Source organism: Papio anubis, chromosome 10 (genome assembly GCF_008728515.1).
Source record: "Papio anubis isolate 15944 chromosome 10, Panubis1.0, whole genome shotgun sequence".
Lineage (NCBI taxonomy): Eukaryota > Metazoa > Chordata > Mammalia > Primates > Cercopithecidae > Papio > Papio anubis.
Window position 1 is genome coordinate 55,949,562 of NC_044985.1, and position 18,277 is coordinate 55,967,838.

Genomic DNA, 18,277 nt, shown 5'->3' on the forward strand with positions numbered 1-18,277 from the left:
ACCACAGTAAGCCATGGAAAGCTTCAGTGGTGTTCCTGTTTTGTGGGCAGGCCTCCACGTAGCCATTCAGGAACCCAGGCTCCTTCAGTCTTGTGGATATGGCCTCCTCTTCAGCCTCAGCAACCTCTTCATCAGGAGAATGGGGGAGGAGAGCAGAGAAGCATGTGTGGGAGGGTGTCATGGACCCGGCGTGGATGGGGAGCACATTACTTCTGTTCACAATCTTTGCTCAGAACTCAATTATATGGTACATCCAACCTCATGGGAGGCTGGAAGAAGTGTCCTTGCTGTGGGCCCAGGAAGGAGCAGGAACTAAAGCGAGGTATGTGTAGTCATTGTTATTTGTTCCCCTACTTGAGTTATTGTATTCAGCCAGCCACCAAGTCCTGTTAGTTTTTACTTAGCAATGTTTCTGTCATCTTTCCTTTCTCCCCACTTCTCTCTGCCACTTTCTGAATCCAGCCCAATGCTTTCTCTCCTCTATTTCATCCCATTCTGCATTCCCCTCTGCCAGACTCCTCAAGGGCAGTTGCTGCATTTTCCAGCTTTGTATTCTCAGTTGCTTACAGGCACCTCATAAGCATCAAGAAATATTTGCGCTGTGAAAACCTGACAGACTCATCTTCCTTAAACACCAATTTCAGCATGTCATTCCCTTGCTGAGAAATCTTCAGGAGATCTTGTGTGTGCCCATCAACCCCATATTTGTCTGCCTGCCTTTAAGGACACAGGCCCTTATTTCCATCGTACTCTACAACCTTCTCCTCTGCACCCTGGGCCCAACCCCAAACCAAGTGGGTCCTGGCTTCTGGGAGCCTGAACACATCACTGTGCCTTTCCTGAAATACTCTCCTCATTTTCCTCCTCCATCTGTCATTCCAAATACTGTCTCCTCTTGAGGTCTGCCCAAGCCTTGCCTCCTCCACGAAGCTTTCTCTTTATGTTCCTGCTTTCCCTGACAGCCCCTCCTCTGAACTCTGGCAGCCGGTATTGTTGGTAACCAGGATACTCTGTCTTGGCTTCGATTGAGCCCTGAATGCAAATGATGTCCCCTGTTGTTAGACTCTTTGGACTCAGATGCCTGACATGAAAAAGAGACCAAGAAGGAATTGCCTTGATTGCAGGGATGTGAGCAGAGATCAGTCCGTTAGTACCACACCTCCTGCTCCAGTATCTTCTTGCAGCCCTCTGAAGAGTAGAGTTTAAAAACTATTGATTAAATCCAATCCTTTCATTTTACAGATGAAGAAACTGAGGCATCCAGAGAGGCAAAGTTGCCTAAGATCCTGGCTGGTTAGTGTCAGAATCAGAACCTACACCTCTTGACTCTTAGTGCTGGTCTTCTTTCCTCCCAGCTGCCTCCTCTATATTCTAGCTTGCTTTTGGTCTCTGGTACACTGTGTAAGAGATAATAAACACTACAGGGCACAACTTGCCTGGTAGCCGTATCCGTGGCTGAAATTTACACGATAGTGAATCCCCCATTCATACTTACTGATTTGAATTCAACTTCATAACAGAGAGTTTGAAATCTAGTGAAGTTAGCCAAGATCTGTGACTAAAACTATGAACTCATTTTATATACATATAGACAAAGATTAGAAGGGAACACTGAAAAATGAAACTAATTAATTTGATATCTGGCAGGACCTGGGATGAGTTTCTTTTATTTGTGCCAGATGTGAGGTGACAATGTAATGAAATTAACTGGGGTCCAAATATTCTCTATGCTTTTAATGCAACTGAGGAGAACCTTTTTTTCTTTTGCTCCGATTTCAGAGTTTACTGATTCCAGTATTCTATCTTCTTTGAAGTTTCCCTCTAATCTTTCTTTTTTCCATTCAAAACTTCCTCAGGCATTTGAGAGTCTAATTCATACCAGAAATTTATGATTAATAATATCAGTAAAATGAAACTTGTAATTATTTACACCATAATTTTAAACATGGTGGAGCATTTGCAAAAGCAAGGACTTTGCCTGAAGGGTTTTAATATGCAGACTCCACATCAATATGCAACATGAATAAATCCCTTTAGATAAGATGACTGTTGGATCTCAAAGGTAGAAAATTCTTCAGTTATGTCCGGTAATAATATAAATCAATTTTTCAAAGAGAGAACATCCCCAAAGGACAGAGAACAAAGGCAAAAAGGAGGCTGCTTTGAAAACTGGCTTGAAAGAGATATGGAGTAGGTATGGCATGTGTCTGAGAACAGGCCATGCTCAAGCCAAGGGGTATGAAGATGCTGGCATCTCAGAGCTGACAACTTTGGAAAGAGAAGATTCCATGCTTTTTCTTCACTAGAATCTGGGACAAGGACCTGGAGGTGAATGTCTGTGAGAGAGACTGGTTTTATGTATTTTTTTTTCAACTCTTTTTTTTTTTTTTTTTGGAGTCAGAGCCTTAATCTGTTGCCCAGGCTGGAGTGCAGTGGTGTGATCATGGCTCACTGCAGCTGTGACCTCCTGGGCTCAAGTGATCCTCCCACCTCAGCCTCCCAAGTAGCTGGAACTACAGGCATGGGCCACCATGACCCACCTATCAGTTCTTAAGAGGCAAGTTTGAAGAGCTATTTATTATAAGGAAAATTTGCCAGATCACAATCTGGTACCAAAGGGGCAGGGCTGGGAAATGCTGCTTTCAAATACTTTAAATCACAAGGAAACTTAAAAGTGACTACAAGTACTTCTTATGGTCCTTGCTTAGAATCTTGTTGCAGAGACCTTGCTGGATGGGAGCGAAGGCTGCATGGCAGGTTGGGCAGTTTGTGTACTGCACAGAGGCCCAGGCTGAGGTAGTGAGTACAAAGTGCAATCCAGCCTGATTCCACTTACTGGGCTCTGCAATGGCATGAGGCTGTCTCAGCCCAAAGGAAAGGCAATTTCTTTTCAATTTCTTCAAAGTTGGTTTGCTAAGCCAAGTACCCACAGGGTATACTCTTTTTAAATTTGTGCAAAGGCACTGAGTAAACTCATAGTAGCCCAGAAAAGGGAAGGGGAAGCAGAAAAATATCCCCAAGCTAATGAAAGGCCAGAGGTGAACATTAGTTTTTTTGTTTTTTAGAGGTGGGATCTCACTGTATTGCCTAGGCTGGGCTTGAACTCCTGGCCTCAAGTGATTTTTCACACCTCAGCCTCCCAAGTAGTTGGTATTACAGGTGGGAGCCACTGTGCCCAGCTCTCAGAGGTAAACATTTGACCTAAGCTCAATCAAGTCATTGGCTGACTATGACCTATACAGCCTGCTCAAAAAGTTTAGCTGGATCTATCACCTGTTACTTGGGAATTTGAAGTCCAAAACACTGTAAGAAGTTACTAGTTGGAGCAGGGGGAAAAGGTGGAAAGATGCTAGGTGGTAGTTCCAGGACCCTAGCCTGCTAAATCATGGATAAATTGCTGAAGTTAAAAGCCTGCAAAGCTATGAGTGAGCAGGGGAGGCCAGCTCACAGAGATGGAGAAAGCAGCAGAAACATGGAGGGGAACAGCTCTATTTAGTGGCGGAGACCAGAGGGAAGCTTGAGACTTTCTGCTACTAATGACTCTAAGGGCACCTAGATACAGAACATGCTGAAGCTCTAGTTCCCATGAGGATTGGCTGTGCCATGGTTTAGTTGCCAGATCCTGTGACATCCCTGTCTTCTTCCTTACTACTTACTTATTCTTAGAGCAACTCTGCCCCTTCTTCCCTTCACGCCTCTGCCCCAACAATCAAGTTCAGTGGATCTCTGTTCTTTCCACCCCAACAATGTGACCCATAGTAGGGGTCTGAATAGTACTTCTTGAATTGAACTGGTAAAATCTGTAAATATCATAGGGATTTTTTTTTTTTTAAGGGAAAGAACAATGTAATTTGCTGTGGTCAAGTAAGGCTTCATAGAAGAACTAGAACTTTAAGGCAGGGGAAGGGAAGGGAAGGGGGAGATGTTCCAGACCTGAGATCCCGGGTCATGCCAAGGAAAAGGCTGGTTAGACACAGTAATTTGAGATTGCTTGGGAATGCTGAAGGCCTGAGAGTCCTCCCATCTCCCCAAGTCATCATTTGGATTAGTCTGACCCGAAAACTTGGAAAATACAAAGAATGACTACAACAACAACCCCCCTCCCATCTCCCCAAGTCATCATTTGGATTAGTGTGACCCGAAAACTTGGAAAATACAAAGAATGACTACTAAAGAAATCTCACTATGCCATGGAAGATGGAAAGGTAAAATTGTGCTGTAATAATCCCGCAGACAGAATAAGTGTTGTAGTGGATTATTATGTTGTCTAAAAACAGTCTTTGTGAATAGTGAATGACATTTGTGAAATTTTCGGCTATTTACTTTGCAGTGCTTCCATTTCCATTCTATTTGGAGTGATGGTTTCTCTTTTCCGACACCTCCCCTCTTCCTTCAACTTGGCAGTGGGAGATAACCTGACAGGGTGTATTGAGGAATCCTTTCAAGGTACAGCCACTCAAAGTTCTCCAGAATTCTGGAAAATTCCACTTCTTCAGTTGCATTTGAGTGTGCATGTGACAGGAAGAGAGAGAGAGAATGAGACTGAATGAGAGCTAGAGAGAACATCACTGGCCAGCTGCCACGGAGAGAGACATTTGTGAAGAGGCATTTGTGAAGAAACAGCCCAAGGGTTGGGGAAATCCTTGAGGATAAAGCAAAACCCTTTAATATGCTTCAGCTTTGCAGAGCAAACCTCAGTGTGCTGGTGCACCCTTCTAAAACCTCAACTTTCATAGCATTTTAATTTTTAATATTTCATGCTAAAAAATAGGTCATATATCCTTGGTACAGCATTTAATATTTATATGTGTTTATCATGAATATTAAATGACTTTTTCACTCCTACGTCCCAGCCCATCAGGATCTTTCTTTGGAGACAACTTTTTTTTTTTCCACTTGACTTCCAAAGATAGTTCATGTATCAACCAGCATGTATGTCCTTTTTCTTCTCCTTTTAAATGCAAATGACAGCATGCTGTGTACATCATTTTATACTGACATTTTTGTTTTTACTACTTTATATAGGAGATAAATCCAGGATTTATAGTTTGTTTTTTTTTAACAGCTACATGGTATTCCATTCCATGAATGTGCCATCATTCGTTTAACTTGTTTCTGTTGGGAGTTATGGACTGAAGTGTGTACTTCCCAAAATTCATATGTTGAAGTTCTGACCCCTAGTTCTTCAGAATAAGACTGTATTTGAAGATAGGTCTTTAAAGAGGTAACTAAGGTTAAATGAGGTCATTGAGTGACCCCTAGTCCAGTATGACTGGTGTCCTTTTAAGAAGAGGAGATAAGGACACAGGCACACACAGAGGAAAGACCATGTGAAGACACAGGAAGATGCTGTCCGCATATTAATGGAAGACTGTGCCGAGTCCACAAGAAGACTGGCTGATCCCAGATTCAGAACATTGTTGAGTTTGCCTTGACTGAAGTTTCATTGCAAAAATATTGTAGGTGTACCTAGAGACATCATCCACCTTTACAGGAACAGAGTATATGACTGCTTCTGTGCAGTTTGCAAAGAATGTTGTGTGTCTCTCTGAGAGTTGCTTTTGTAGAAACATAACACTGTTTGTGCAGGTTATTGTGGGAAGAGACAGAAAGCTCGCACCCACCTTTGAGAATGGCAGGCCACTGGTACCCAGAACACATGTTGAATGGCAGGTTGCCTTAGATCATTTTGGATCTCTCTCCTGAAGTTGCACAGCATGTGGCAGAATTGGAAAGGGAAACACAGCCTGCTGGACTTCAAAGTGTGTGTTCTCAGCCACCTCATTTTCCTGCTTGGTGATAAAAATAACCTAGGATACTTCTGATTATTCAGTCCAGAGCACTGTCAAGTAAAATGGCAAAGAAAAAAAAAATTATAAAAGATTGCTAGTTTCCCTAAGATAGGAGTTTTTCTACCCAGGCATGAAGATCTTAAGAATCCTTGAAAATTGCACATAACATTTGGGATTTATGTTAATATCTGGAGTTGTTTTTTCATGATCAGAGCCCCTAACTTCCCACAGAGTTGTAAAAGGGTCCATCTGTGCCTGTTGCCTAGAAATGTTTAGTGCTGTTCCAGAAAACCAACTGTAGATCCTCCCTTTTCCTTCCTAGGCCATTTTCCAAAACATCAACATGTAAGTTTTATTTAAAAATTTATTTAGAGGTAAATGGAAATTGTCATTGTTCTCATTTTGCTTTACAAGGAATGGAAGTGCAAAGAGGTTAAGAGGATTCAGCACCAGTGTGTTGGTCCATTTGCATTGCTCTAAAGGAAGACCGGACTCTGGGTAACTGATAAAGAAAAGCAGTTTATGTGACTCACAGTTCTGAGGGCTGTACAAACAAGGCACCAGCATCTGCTTGGCCTCTGGTGAGGCGCAGGGAGCGGTTAGTCATGGTGGAAGGGAAGCGGAACAGGCCTGTCACATGGCAAGAAAGGAAGCGAGAGAGGCAGGGAGGAGGTGCTAGCCTCTTTTAAACAACCAATCTCATTACCGCAGGGAGGGCACCGAGCGCCTGTGAAGGATCTGCCCCCATGACCCAAACACCTCCCACCAGGCCCCACCTCCAACATTGTGGATTACCTGTCAACATGAGATTTGCAGGGAACAGAGATCCAAAATGTATCAGCTAGGAATCCTGGTGCATTGTCCTGCCTCTGAAACTGCTCTTTGCCCAGGGTCTGTCATCTCTACTTGTAAACTCTTGGTTACATTTTCTGGCCGGGCTTCCAACTCTTCCTAAAGTGCCTCCCACTTTTCTGCCTTTGTGCTTTCTGCCATTTGCTTTGCTTGGGAGCTTTTCAATTCTATCCACCCTGCGAGGCCCAGCCAGGGTTGACGTCCTCTGAGCAGCTTCTGTAACTACTCCAGTGGAAAGTGCTCTTCTCTTCCTTCATATTAGGATGGTACCTGACTCTATATAAGCTGTCACAGCATGAACCTTGAATCATTTCTCACATTCTTTTCTTAAGCCATCACTTGTACCTTGTGTTTGTAGCCTGCGATTGCCAGGCCACAGCCATGGGGCTTTTGTGGAAAGGGAACAATGCGTATTTTATTTCTTAGGCTTGCTCCTGCTGAGGCAGGTCCCTGTACCTCCCTTGAGGTCACCCTTGTTTCCGAGAGTCCCTGGGGTGGCTCGTGTGTGGCCTGCGCAGGTTCCCCTTCCTCCTGCCCTGACTCTGGCTGGTGGGGACTCCTGCTGAGGCCCCCCTGCTCCCAGAGCTCTGGGAACTTGCTGCCCAGATGGCTGTCAAGCCCAGTTCCACCAGGGCCGCACTGAGCTGAGGCTGCTTTGCCTGTTCTGCTCACGCTGCAGCAATCCCTCGGTAGGCTGACCCAAGTTGACCTCTCAGCTGGGTCAGGGGAACCCCTGATCTTCACCTCTGTTTTGTTCTTTGTTTCATGGATCCAGAGCAGTGAGACTTGGCTCCCAATGGCTTACAAATTTTTAGGCCAATCACTCTTTCCATCTTATTTGGTGTTCCTAGAATGCAGCTGGGAGTCCAGGGCACTATATCCTCTGATTCCAGGTCTCAGTCCCTGATCCAGGTTATATATGCCTGACTCTCTTTCTCTTCGGGTGGACTCTTTCCTGGGAGACCTATTGGTAATGATATGCTGGGGGCAGGCATTGGCTACACGGGCTATAGGCTTTGCCCCTTGACCTTACAGACACCTTGCAATAACCTTACTGTTTCACGTGTCTGTGTGAAGAGATCACCAAATAGGCTTTGTGTGAGCAACATGGCTGTTTATTTCACCTGGGTACAGGCGGGCTGAGTCCGAAAAGAGAGTAAGCAAAGGGTGGTGGGATTATCATTGGTTCTTACAGGTTTTGGGATAGGCGGTGAAGTTAAGAGCAATGTTTTGGGGGCAGGGGGTGGATCTCACAAAGTACATTCTCAAGGGTGGGGAGAATTATAAAGAACGTGGGGGAGATTACAAAGTACATTGATCAGTTAGGGTGGGGCAGAAACAAATCACAATGGTGGAATGTTGTCAGTTAAGGCTATTTTCACTTCTGTGGCTCTTCAGTTGCTTCAGCCATCTGGATGTATATGTGCAGGTCACTGGGGATATGATGGCTTAGCTTGGGCTCAGAGGCCTGACACTTACAAAGTCGATAGAAGGAGGAAGCACTAGGCTGGGGATCAGGAAGCCTGGAACCCCCTGGTAGTTTTCCAGTTGTTGTTGTTTTTAGTTTAATATATTACTTTCTTCAACTGAAATCAAGAAGTCCAGCATGTAAAACAAATATGGCTGGAGCTGCTCTGGATGCAAACAGGATCAATGTGAGGACTCCTACAACTCAGCCACCCTTTCCCTGGGCAGTTGGACCCTGAGTTTTTTCTGGGGAAGGATGGCCAAAACACAGCTCCCAGAGCACCCAGTCCCACCCAGAACACAGGGGAGCTCCCGGGTACATCAGAGGGTACATTTCCCACCCAGAAGGGATGCAAATTCATTTTCACAAAGGCCAGCAAGAAACCCAGTTTTATCTGGTGGTGATTTTCTCTCTCTCCCCCGGCCACTTCTCTTAAGTTGAGTCTCCAGCTTCTGTGGGTTTAATCTCTTATTCATCTTCTACCTCCCCTCCAGCTCCTTTAGCTGACACTCTTTCCTCCTGGCAGGTGATCACCACAAGCCTTTAAGGGGTGGTAAAATGAGCCGGGGAAATAATCAGAGGCCCCAAGGCTGCTTTAGGTGATGTTTTGGGTCTCACCCCCACTTCCTCGGAGCTTCAGGTTTTCCATTCAACCTCACAAATGCCACACCCGGGGCATTCCAGCTGAGTTCTCTGCAGCTAGCTGAGCCAGAGTTTGTAGACAGCTGGAGAAAAAAATGTGCTGAAGAAGCAAGACCTCCACGCTGTCATCCTGTTGGGACTCACCCCAATAGCTTCAGCCAGCTCTAGCTTTAGCGGGCATTGAGATGGTCTGTGCTGAGCAGTGAAAAATGTTGGAGTGAGCAACAACAAAGCCTACGTCCTTTCTCTCACTCCATCCTGGAGCTGAGAATGACTGCAGAATGAGCAACTATCCAGGATACAGGATATACTTGTCAAAGTGAGAAAGGTACCTACAGGCCATTTGGAATGACTCACGAGATTCCTACCTGATAAAGGAATGTCTCGGCCCTTCCTGGATATGTATTAGGGGTGCTTAACTCTAGAAAACCCTCCTCAAATGCCACAGGTGGCAAACTCCAGGCTGTGTGTGTTTTCCAAGTAGGGAAAACCAAGGATATAGAAGGCGAGCTGCATTCTAAAATGATACTGAGACACATTTTTCAAGTGCAGATTCTGGATTAAAATGGTATTAAATGAAATAAGCAGGAGGCTATTGGCTTGAGGCTGAGTCTGTACTTTGAGTCTCTAATTAACAAACTGCAACCTAGTTTAGTAAGTAAACAAATTGGAAATCTAATAGGAGCATAACGGAGTCTCAGCCAATCACAAACAGCCATGCTTTAGCCAATCACAGGAAGCTGACTGATCAGACCATGTCCAAATAAGACAAATGTTGAGATGTAACCAATAAAGCTCTTTCTGTCCTTTACTTCCTGTTCTGTTTATAAATACTGCCCACACTGCAGAGTGAATTTCTCTGAATCTCTTCTAGTTGAGTGCTGCCCAATTCATGAATCATTCTTTGCTTCCAAAAACTCTGTTAAATTTAATTTATCAAAAGCTCTTCTTTTAAACATGGCTGTTGGCCAGGTGCGGTGGCTCACGCCTGTAATCCCAGCACTTTGGGAGGCCGAGGTGGGTGGATCACGAGGTCAGGAGATCAAGACCATCCTAGCCAACACGGTGAAACCCCGTCTCTACTAAAAATACAAAAAAATTAGCCAGATGTGGTGGCACACGCCTGTAGTCCCAGCTACTCGGGAGGCTGAGGCAGGAGAATTGCTTGAACCTGGGTGGTGGAGGCTGCAGTGAGCTGAGAACACGCCACTGCACCCAGCCTGGTGACAGAGTGAGACTCTGTCTCAACAACAACAACAATAAAAAGGCTGTTGCCTCTGCGGAGACTGTTCATAGAGTATGGCCACTTGTCTGCTCTTCCTGAAACTCCATGACTGATGATTCTTTTCATGGCCCCTCATTGGCTGGAAGCTCTGGGCCCTTGATGAGTAACCGTAAGTCACATTTCCATAGCAGTTTGTAGTTCTAGAAGTACTTTCTCATATTTACTGGGCAGTGTTAAATGCAGAAATGGAGATCACTTAAGTAGTTTAAGCAGAAAAGGACTGATATAAGGAATTAGGTACTTACAACATGGCTGGAAGGGCTGGAGGAGCAGGCTTCAGGACGGGCCTCCAGGATGATTCCCACAGCTGTGTTCCAGAACTGGCCTGCCATGACAGCATCTGCCTCTGCCACAATCAGGAAGCCACTGCCAGAAATGTTGAGTCCAAGAATGCATGACCTATGTTTCGAGTTGGAGATCAGTGCTGTTGGCTCCATGGCCATGTGACTACAGCTCTGATCTATACTAGCAGAATGTATACTTCATCCCTGCCCCTTTCCCTTCTCAGCTATCTACATTCCAGCCCTGTTCAAGGACATTTGATTGGTAGAACCCAAATCACCAAGGAGATATAGTTGCAAGGGAGTATGGAAACTAGGTTTTAGCTTGCTAGTCTCTTCAGTACAGGAAGGTACACTAGAAAGTTGGAATAGACAGACATACATTCTGCATCTGCCATCCCATAAATATCTCACTTAATATTTGCAGAAAATCTAGAGAGTGATAGGAGAAGTGTTAGCCCCATTCAGCACACGACTAAAGAGGGGAGTAATGAGGCTAGAAGAGAATGGCAGGGAGACAGAAAGACCCAGACTGTTGCTTTGAGCAAGTGATATTCACGTTGGGGGTTGAAGAGTGTTAGGGGTTAAACTAGATGAAGGGCTGAGCAGGAACAGTATTCTAGGCAGGAGGAATGCGTGTGTAAATGTACTGAGACTAGAGGGAACATGATACAATCACCAAACTGAAAGACAAAGGGGGCGTGACTGGAAAGGGGGCAAAGTGGCTGCAAAATGAGGCTAGAGAAGCACCAGAGAGAGACAGGCAACCCCATTAAGAATTCAATCTTTTTCCTAAAGCAATGGGAAGGCATTCAAAGGTTTATGGATGGGAAAGGTGTGTGTGTGGGATTTGATCATGTTTGCACTAGGGTCACTGGCAGTTCTGTGTCTCCTGACTCCATGCATGTACTCACCATAGTCCACAATTTGACACCAAATGGTCACTCTCCTGTATTACTAAAGTGGTTTCATTTTTGCATCATTCCCACTTCTTCACTCCAAGCAACAAGAGGAAAAAACAACAGCAACAGGAGGTCTACAAATCTGGGAAGGTATAAGTAGGAGTTTTTGCATTTGTATAAATAAAAGCCTCTGAAGGAAACCATTAATTTCCTCTCTAGCTGCTTTGGAATGTTACTGAGGGCATTTGGTGTGAACCGTTTGAAAATGCTTCTGCGTATTGTTCTGTGGGTGGAGATCAATGAGGTATGGAAGTAAATCAGCAAGCAGGGCCTCTGATGGTGCTCTGGTCCTGCAAAAATTGACTGGTTGCTGGGCTACCTCGGCTCCCCACCGTGAGGGACAGGTGCTGTTTCAGCTTGGTGGAGTGGCTTCTCTCCTCTTGCCAGTCAGCAACCCAGGGGCTTGGGAACATATGGTTGAGGCCTGTTTCAAAGAGATTAAAAATCAGAAATTTTAAAAACCTGTCAGATGTACAACTGTACTCCAAAAAGGTCGCACCTTTTTTAAAGGAAGCTGCCCCTGAGAGTCTCAGGACTCAGCTTCCTCCTGAAGCTAGGCAACTTTGCTAGCACCTTCTTCACCATGTATGAACACAGTGTATGAACACGGTATCCGGCACACAGTTTCACCTAGCTGGAGACCTAGGCTCTGAGTCCTAGCTTCCTAACCAGGCTGTGAGCCTTTGAAGGAAGGGCTCACTCCATTTATATCTTCATATTCCTTAAACACCCAGGTCAGTGGATTCATAGTCTGAGCTCAGAATATTCACTAATCCTGAGACTGTTGGCTTTCTGTGGTCATGGTCGCCACTGGGTGGGGCGTCCATGGACCCCAGGCTAAGGACTTTGCTTAGGCTAAGTTCCCAACAGTGCTGCTCAGCAGCGGACCTCTTTCTGATTCTCTCGAGCCTATACACTGAGGGGTTGTCCACACTGCCCCTGAGAGCAGTGGGCAGGCACAGGAAGTGTGCTTTGTGAGGTCACCGATGGGGACAGTGAGTGGGAGTAGCTGCAGTCCTCATGGGCTGCCAGTCTCCCGCTTCCTGCTGAGGCACACAGAGCTGGAGCTGGTCCGCGCATGCACTTGGAGACACAGTATGAACAACCGCAGAAACGCGGGCCAACCACACCAGTGCCCAGAGTCCAGCATTCTCCCCTCTCCTCTTTCATTAGTTTCCCAGGAAAGCTGCTGAGGGCGGGAGCCCCAGATGCACAATTTGGCTCATAAGCGGACTGCCTTTCACAGCCACCACTACCCACCCAGGGAGAGCACTGGATTGTGGCAAATGGGAGCTCTTTGTGTGAGCGACCAAGGTGTGTTGGGTTTGGTGCTCCAAGGCAAACTTCTTTGCTCAATTGAAACAGCCCCTGGTCATCTCTGCTTCTCCATCTATAGCCACCCCATGAGAATAAAAACTCCAGAGAGTCGCTTCTATTTATATTTAGGGAATTCTAAAAGAAATGTACAAGAAGACAAAGGATGATCCGTGTTTGTCCTTAGAAAAAGAGATAACACTGAAAATTTTAAAACCCTAAAAGATTAATGAAATAAAACATTACAGATAGATACAGCAGTCAAATTCAAAGAAACAAAGTAGAATAGTGGTTACCAGGGGCTGGGGGAGAGGGGAATGGGGAGCCATTATTTAATGAATATGAACTTTGAGTTTGGGAAGATGAAAAATTTCTGAAGATGGATCGTGGTGATGTTTTCACAGCAATGTGAATGGACTTAATGCTACTGAACTATACACTTAAAAACGGTTAAAATAGTAAATTGAGTGTTGTGTATATTTTGCCATAATAAAAAATTTTTCAGAAACCATTATGACCAGAGCATTGTCTCAATGAGGAGACACTAAGCTTGTTGACTTTTATCTTGGGTGCTCTCTGTGTATGTGTATTTATATTAAAAGTAACCAGTTTCCTGAAAACACAAAACCATTCCTGGTCCACAGGCTCTTTTCCTGTGCTTTTGTGCATTCTGAAGCTGTCGCCATAGTGTGTTGGTCAGGAAGTGGGTGACTCATGGGTCCTTTATGACAGACCCTTGAGTCACTCACACACACACACGTTAGTCACCCTACAGCCTTCTAGGACGGGCAGTGATTTAGATGCCAGAGTGATGTGATGTGCCTGGGGCATGGCAGGAGGCAGCCTGGGGCCCATTGCCAGGCACATTCCTGGGGAGCCTCTCCCGTGGTTTATTAATAAATGGAAGCTGTGGCCACAGCCCCCAACTCCAGGCCCAGCAATAGCTGTTTCTCTGGCTTTTTAAGGACAATCTAAATGGTGGCAGGAGGGGAGAGCAGTTGGTATTGGACACGTCCAGTGGCCCCTGGGCTGCTGTGAGTGGCACCTGGTTCAGGAGCCTCTCCACACCCTGGTGATGTGAGTGGTGCTGGGTGTAGCCCTCTGAATCTGCTGGTGCATGGTGACAAGAGCAGATCAATCACAGGGTGGTCTTACATCTTCCCGGGGTCGTGAATTGGGTTGGGAGCCACTCAGTTATATGAACAAATGGAGGACTGATCTAGACCTTAGGAGACATAGTTTAGACTTTGATCTGCCACTAGCTTGTTTTGTTACCATGGTAAATCACATAAACTCTCTGGCCTTGGGTTCCTTGTCTTTAAAGTAAGGGAGTTGGGCTAGATCAGGATTGGCCGGCACACGGCTCCTGCGCCACCCGCCTCTGCAGTTCCTGAGGCAACAATGTTCACTGCCTTCTGAGCCCACACAGCAGCTCCTGGTCCTTCTTAGACGGCCTTCTCTTTCTATTCTTAATTAATTGGAGATAGCATCTGAAATGATACCTATTTGCCATCCTAAAAGCTGATATGTTAGTTCTCAACTTTGCCTATAAATTAGTCACTGAAGACCTTTTACCAAATACAGGTGTCTGCATCCTACCCATATGGATTCTGATTTAATTGTTCTGGGATGAGACCCAGGCATTGATAAATTTTAAAAGCTCTCTAGGTGATTCCACTGTGTAGCCAGGAATGAGGGCCGCTGGATGAGATGACCACTACAGGGGCCTAACATCCAATCACTTTGCGATCAGCTGTTGGCATGAAGATGACAGGACTGATTGGGCTGGTTGAGCCAAGCCCTGCTGGCAAGAACATTAGGGGATGAGGGGTTCTTATTTCTAGTTCGCATTCCTAATTTGCTTGTGATTTTGGGTGAGTTATTTATTCTTTTTAGCTTTAGTTCCCGCATATATTAACTGGGAGTAGTAATCTCTTGAGCTTCCTACCTCACCATATTCTTAGAAGGAAGAAAGAAATGCTAATAGATGTATAAGAGAAAAGTGCTACAGAAAGTGCTACGTAATTTATTCCATTTTTATAACCCACATACCCCAAAATACTCTTCTAAAATTTGAAATAAAATTTTGAATCCGTCCCTTGTGGGGAATTATGAAGATTTGGTGAGGTGCATATACAACAGTCCCTAGCACAATACCTGGTAGGTGTGCGAGCAATGCTTGTTTGAATGAACATTTTGATGGAGGTTCCTGAAACAACAAATCACAAATAGGGTACTGTGTGCCTTCAAAGGAAGGGGAAGCTCATTTCTGTGGCTATTTTGTTAGAACTGGTCCTTTGAGTTTTCTAAAGTAAAAAATTATGCATGTAATGTCTGAAATATTCTCAATATGAAATATTCAGGCTAGGCACAGTGGCTCATGCCTGTAGTCCCAGCACTTTGGGAGGCTGAGGCAGGCAGATCTCCTGAGCTCAGGAGTTAAAGACCAGCCTGGGCAACATGGCCACACCCTGATTTCTACAAAAAATACAAAAAATTAGCTGGGTGTGATAGTGCACGCCTGTAGTCCCAGCTACTCAGGAGGCTGAGGTGGAAGGATTGCTTGAGCTGCCCAGGAGGTGGATATTGCAGTGAGCCACGATTGCGCCACTGCACTGCAGCCTGGGCAACAGAGGAGACCCTGTCTCAAAAAAAAAAAAAAAAAAAAATCAAATGATAGATAAAAAGAGGTAAATTGAAAGCCCTCTTAACCTCCTTCACCCCACCACTCCCTTCTCCAAAAGCAATCACTGATGGTCATTGAAGTGTATCTGTTCAAGCTCTATATATTTACAAGACACACGCACACCCCCATATTAAATTTTTTTTAGAAATGGGATCATATATGTTATTCTGCGATTTGCTTAACGATATGTTTTAGGGATCTTTCCATGATCTCTGGCAAGTTACTTAACCCTTCATGCCATAATTTCCTCATCTGTAAATGGGGATAATAATATAAGATCATTTTAAGGATTGTATTAGTTAATATTTGTAAAGTGCTTAAAATAGTGACTACCACTATTCCATGGTTAAGCTCACAATAACTCTTATAGAAATTTTCTTCCCCTAAATAAATGTCCATTAGATAACAATTTAAAAATAAAAATTTCTGTATTTTCATTTGTGCTGGACTTAGATCTGATTGTAAAAAATACCATCAAGTCGAAATTTGGTAAAGAGGTTGTTTTGAAAGTAGGTAGATAGGTTACTGACCTTTCATATTTCATATTCATAATGAATGATGGACCCAAGAGCATCCTTAGAGACCTTCATTCAACTTCTGCAGCTCGGTTTCTCTGCCGGAAAATGAGGTATAATATTATCCATTAGGCAAGAGGTGCCAGGGAGAACTGGACTCAAAGTGGTGACCTGCTCACAGTGGGCAGCTGATGACACCCCAAAGCGTTGGCCTGCACGGCTGAGGAGCATTCGGTCATGACCTTGTTTCCAACCTCTCTCCGGGTTTTCTGAGGGAAGGTACAAAAGAAGTGAAATTGTTGGCATTTTGCCTCTAGGAAGAATTTTGATTAAGGATAAACATATTCCAAGATGCTGTGAAGTTGGAGTCACATGAATGCTAAGTGATTTCTTGGCATCAGAAATCAATCTCTTTCATGTCAGTCCTAAAAAAATAAACACTTTTACCTTCTTTGGTACCAGGAATAGCCAGAGAGGCTTCAGCTATTACAGCAAAAGCTTTTAAAATAATTACTTCTAGAACACGATAATATTAATGATTAGCTTTGTGTGAAAATTGAAGAGATAAGTAGTTAAATACTAGGAATAATAAATCTTGGAAGTGTCATTGTGTAATAAGTTTGCCCTTTAAAAGTATCACTTTTCAATGATTTTGTTCATAGTGAATCGTTCAGAAAAAATTAAATTCTTCACTGAATCCTTTTTCTATGATTAAGATGACTTCTTAAAGTGATCTTTGATTTTCATACATTAGAGTCAGATTCCTTCAAAACAAGATTTTTTTTTTAATGGTAATTGCACTCTCATTTATGTCAGTCCTAAAATAGTGCTTAAATAGTGCCTTTCTATGTTCTGGCCACTGTGCATGCACAATCTTATTAACTCTGCAAATAGCCCTATAGAGTGAGTATCACTATTATCACCCCATACTAGAGATGGAGAAACTGAGGCTTAAAGAGGTTAAGAAAGCCAGATCTGCCTATTTGGAAACAAAAATTTCTAACAGGTTGTTCCATGAGCCAGAGAAGTATGTTAATGAGATAAATTACTGCAAGGGTCTGGATTTGCCACATGTCAGATGAACCCCCTGAATCATGAGTTATGTATAGTAAAAAGGGTGTGTGTATAAAAAAGTGAAGGATAAATGGGGTGGGAGGAATGGAAATCTGGTAGACCTTATAAAATACAACTGTACTGGAAAAGCTGCCTCTCCAAGTGACTTGCTTTTCCCGGGACACAGATTGGCTCAGAGAGGGTGGAGGCAGCTGGCAGCTTCTCTCGGCAGACAAACAGGGTTGGCTGTGGGGAGGCCCCTGGGAAGAGCAAATCCCTGTCTGCTGGGAATGCTGGTTTTGTAATTAAATTAAGGATAAGGAAAACTATACTGAAAATTCTGCTTGGTGGCTCAGAATTTGAATTTCACTGCTTCTGTTTGTTGTTGCTGCAGCTAGTATAATAAAAATCATAATTTTTTTTCTTTTTTTTGAGACCAGAGTCTCGCTCTGTCACCCAGGCTGGAGTGCGGTGGCACGATCTCGGCTCACTGCAAGCTCCACCTCCTGGATTCATGCCATTCTCCTGCCTCAGCCTCCCCAGTAGCAGGGACTAGGTGCCTGCCACCATGCTCGGCTCATTTCTTTTTGTATTTTTAGTAGAGATGGGGTTTCACTGTGTTAGCCAGGATGGTCTCGATCTCCTGACCTCGTGATCTGCCCACCTTGGCCTCCCAAAGTGTCTCTTTTCTTTTTAAGGACAGTTATTAGGTAGAAATTTTTAAAAAGTCCATATCAGCCAGGCACAGTGGCTTACGCCTGTGGTCCCAGCACTTTGAGAGGCCGAGGTGGGTGGATCACTTGAGGTCAGGAGTTCGAGACCAGCCTGGCCAACATGGTGAAACCCTGTCACTACTAAAAATACAAAAATTACTCAGGCGTGGTGGTGTGCGCCTGCAATCCCAGCTACTTGGGAGACTGAGGAAAGAAAATCACTGGAACCCGGGAGGTGGAAGTTGCAGTGAGCCGAGATCACACTACTGCACTCTAGCCTGGGTGACAGAGCGAGACTCTGTCTTAAAAAAAAAAAAAAAAATTTGCTTTAACTCTCTCCCCCACCTTCCACACTTATACGCAAGAGTTAGTTGTAGACATGCTAAAACTTTACCCCTTCAGCATATATCTCCTAAAAGCAAGTAATTATCTTGTCATCTCTTACGATATAACATTGATGATTGATAGAATGCCATTATCCAATATATGGCACACATTGAAATTTCCCAATTGTCCCAATAATGTCTTTTATGGAATTTTAACACAATTTCTGATCCAGGATCCAATCAAGGGTCATGCATTGCAGTTATTTTTAGGTCTCTTTAGCTTCCTTTAATCTGGAACATTTCTTGACATTCTTTTTCGTTCTTGAAGTCACTGTCATTTTTGAAGTGTCCAAGTGAGTTGCTTTACAGCATGTCTCTCAATTTGGAT

The 18,277-nt window shown here is 44.2% G+C and overlaps 1 long non-coding RNA gene across 1 annotated transcript; it reads right to left on the reverse strand.

Moving 5' to 3' along the window:
- Positions 1 to 10,150: 10,150 nt before the first annotated feature.
- Positions 10,151 to 12,738, reverse strand: LOC116269160. Its single transcript, XR_004176557.1, has 3 exons — positions 11,602 to 12,738; positions 11,235 to 11,364; positions 10,151 to 10,438 (listed from the first exon to the last, which is right to left on the reverse strand). It is a non-coding gene; the product is annotated as an uncharacterized LOC116269160 (long non-coding RNA).
- Between the last annotated feature and the right edge of the window lie 5,539 nt (positions 12,739 to 18,277).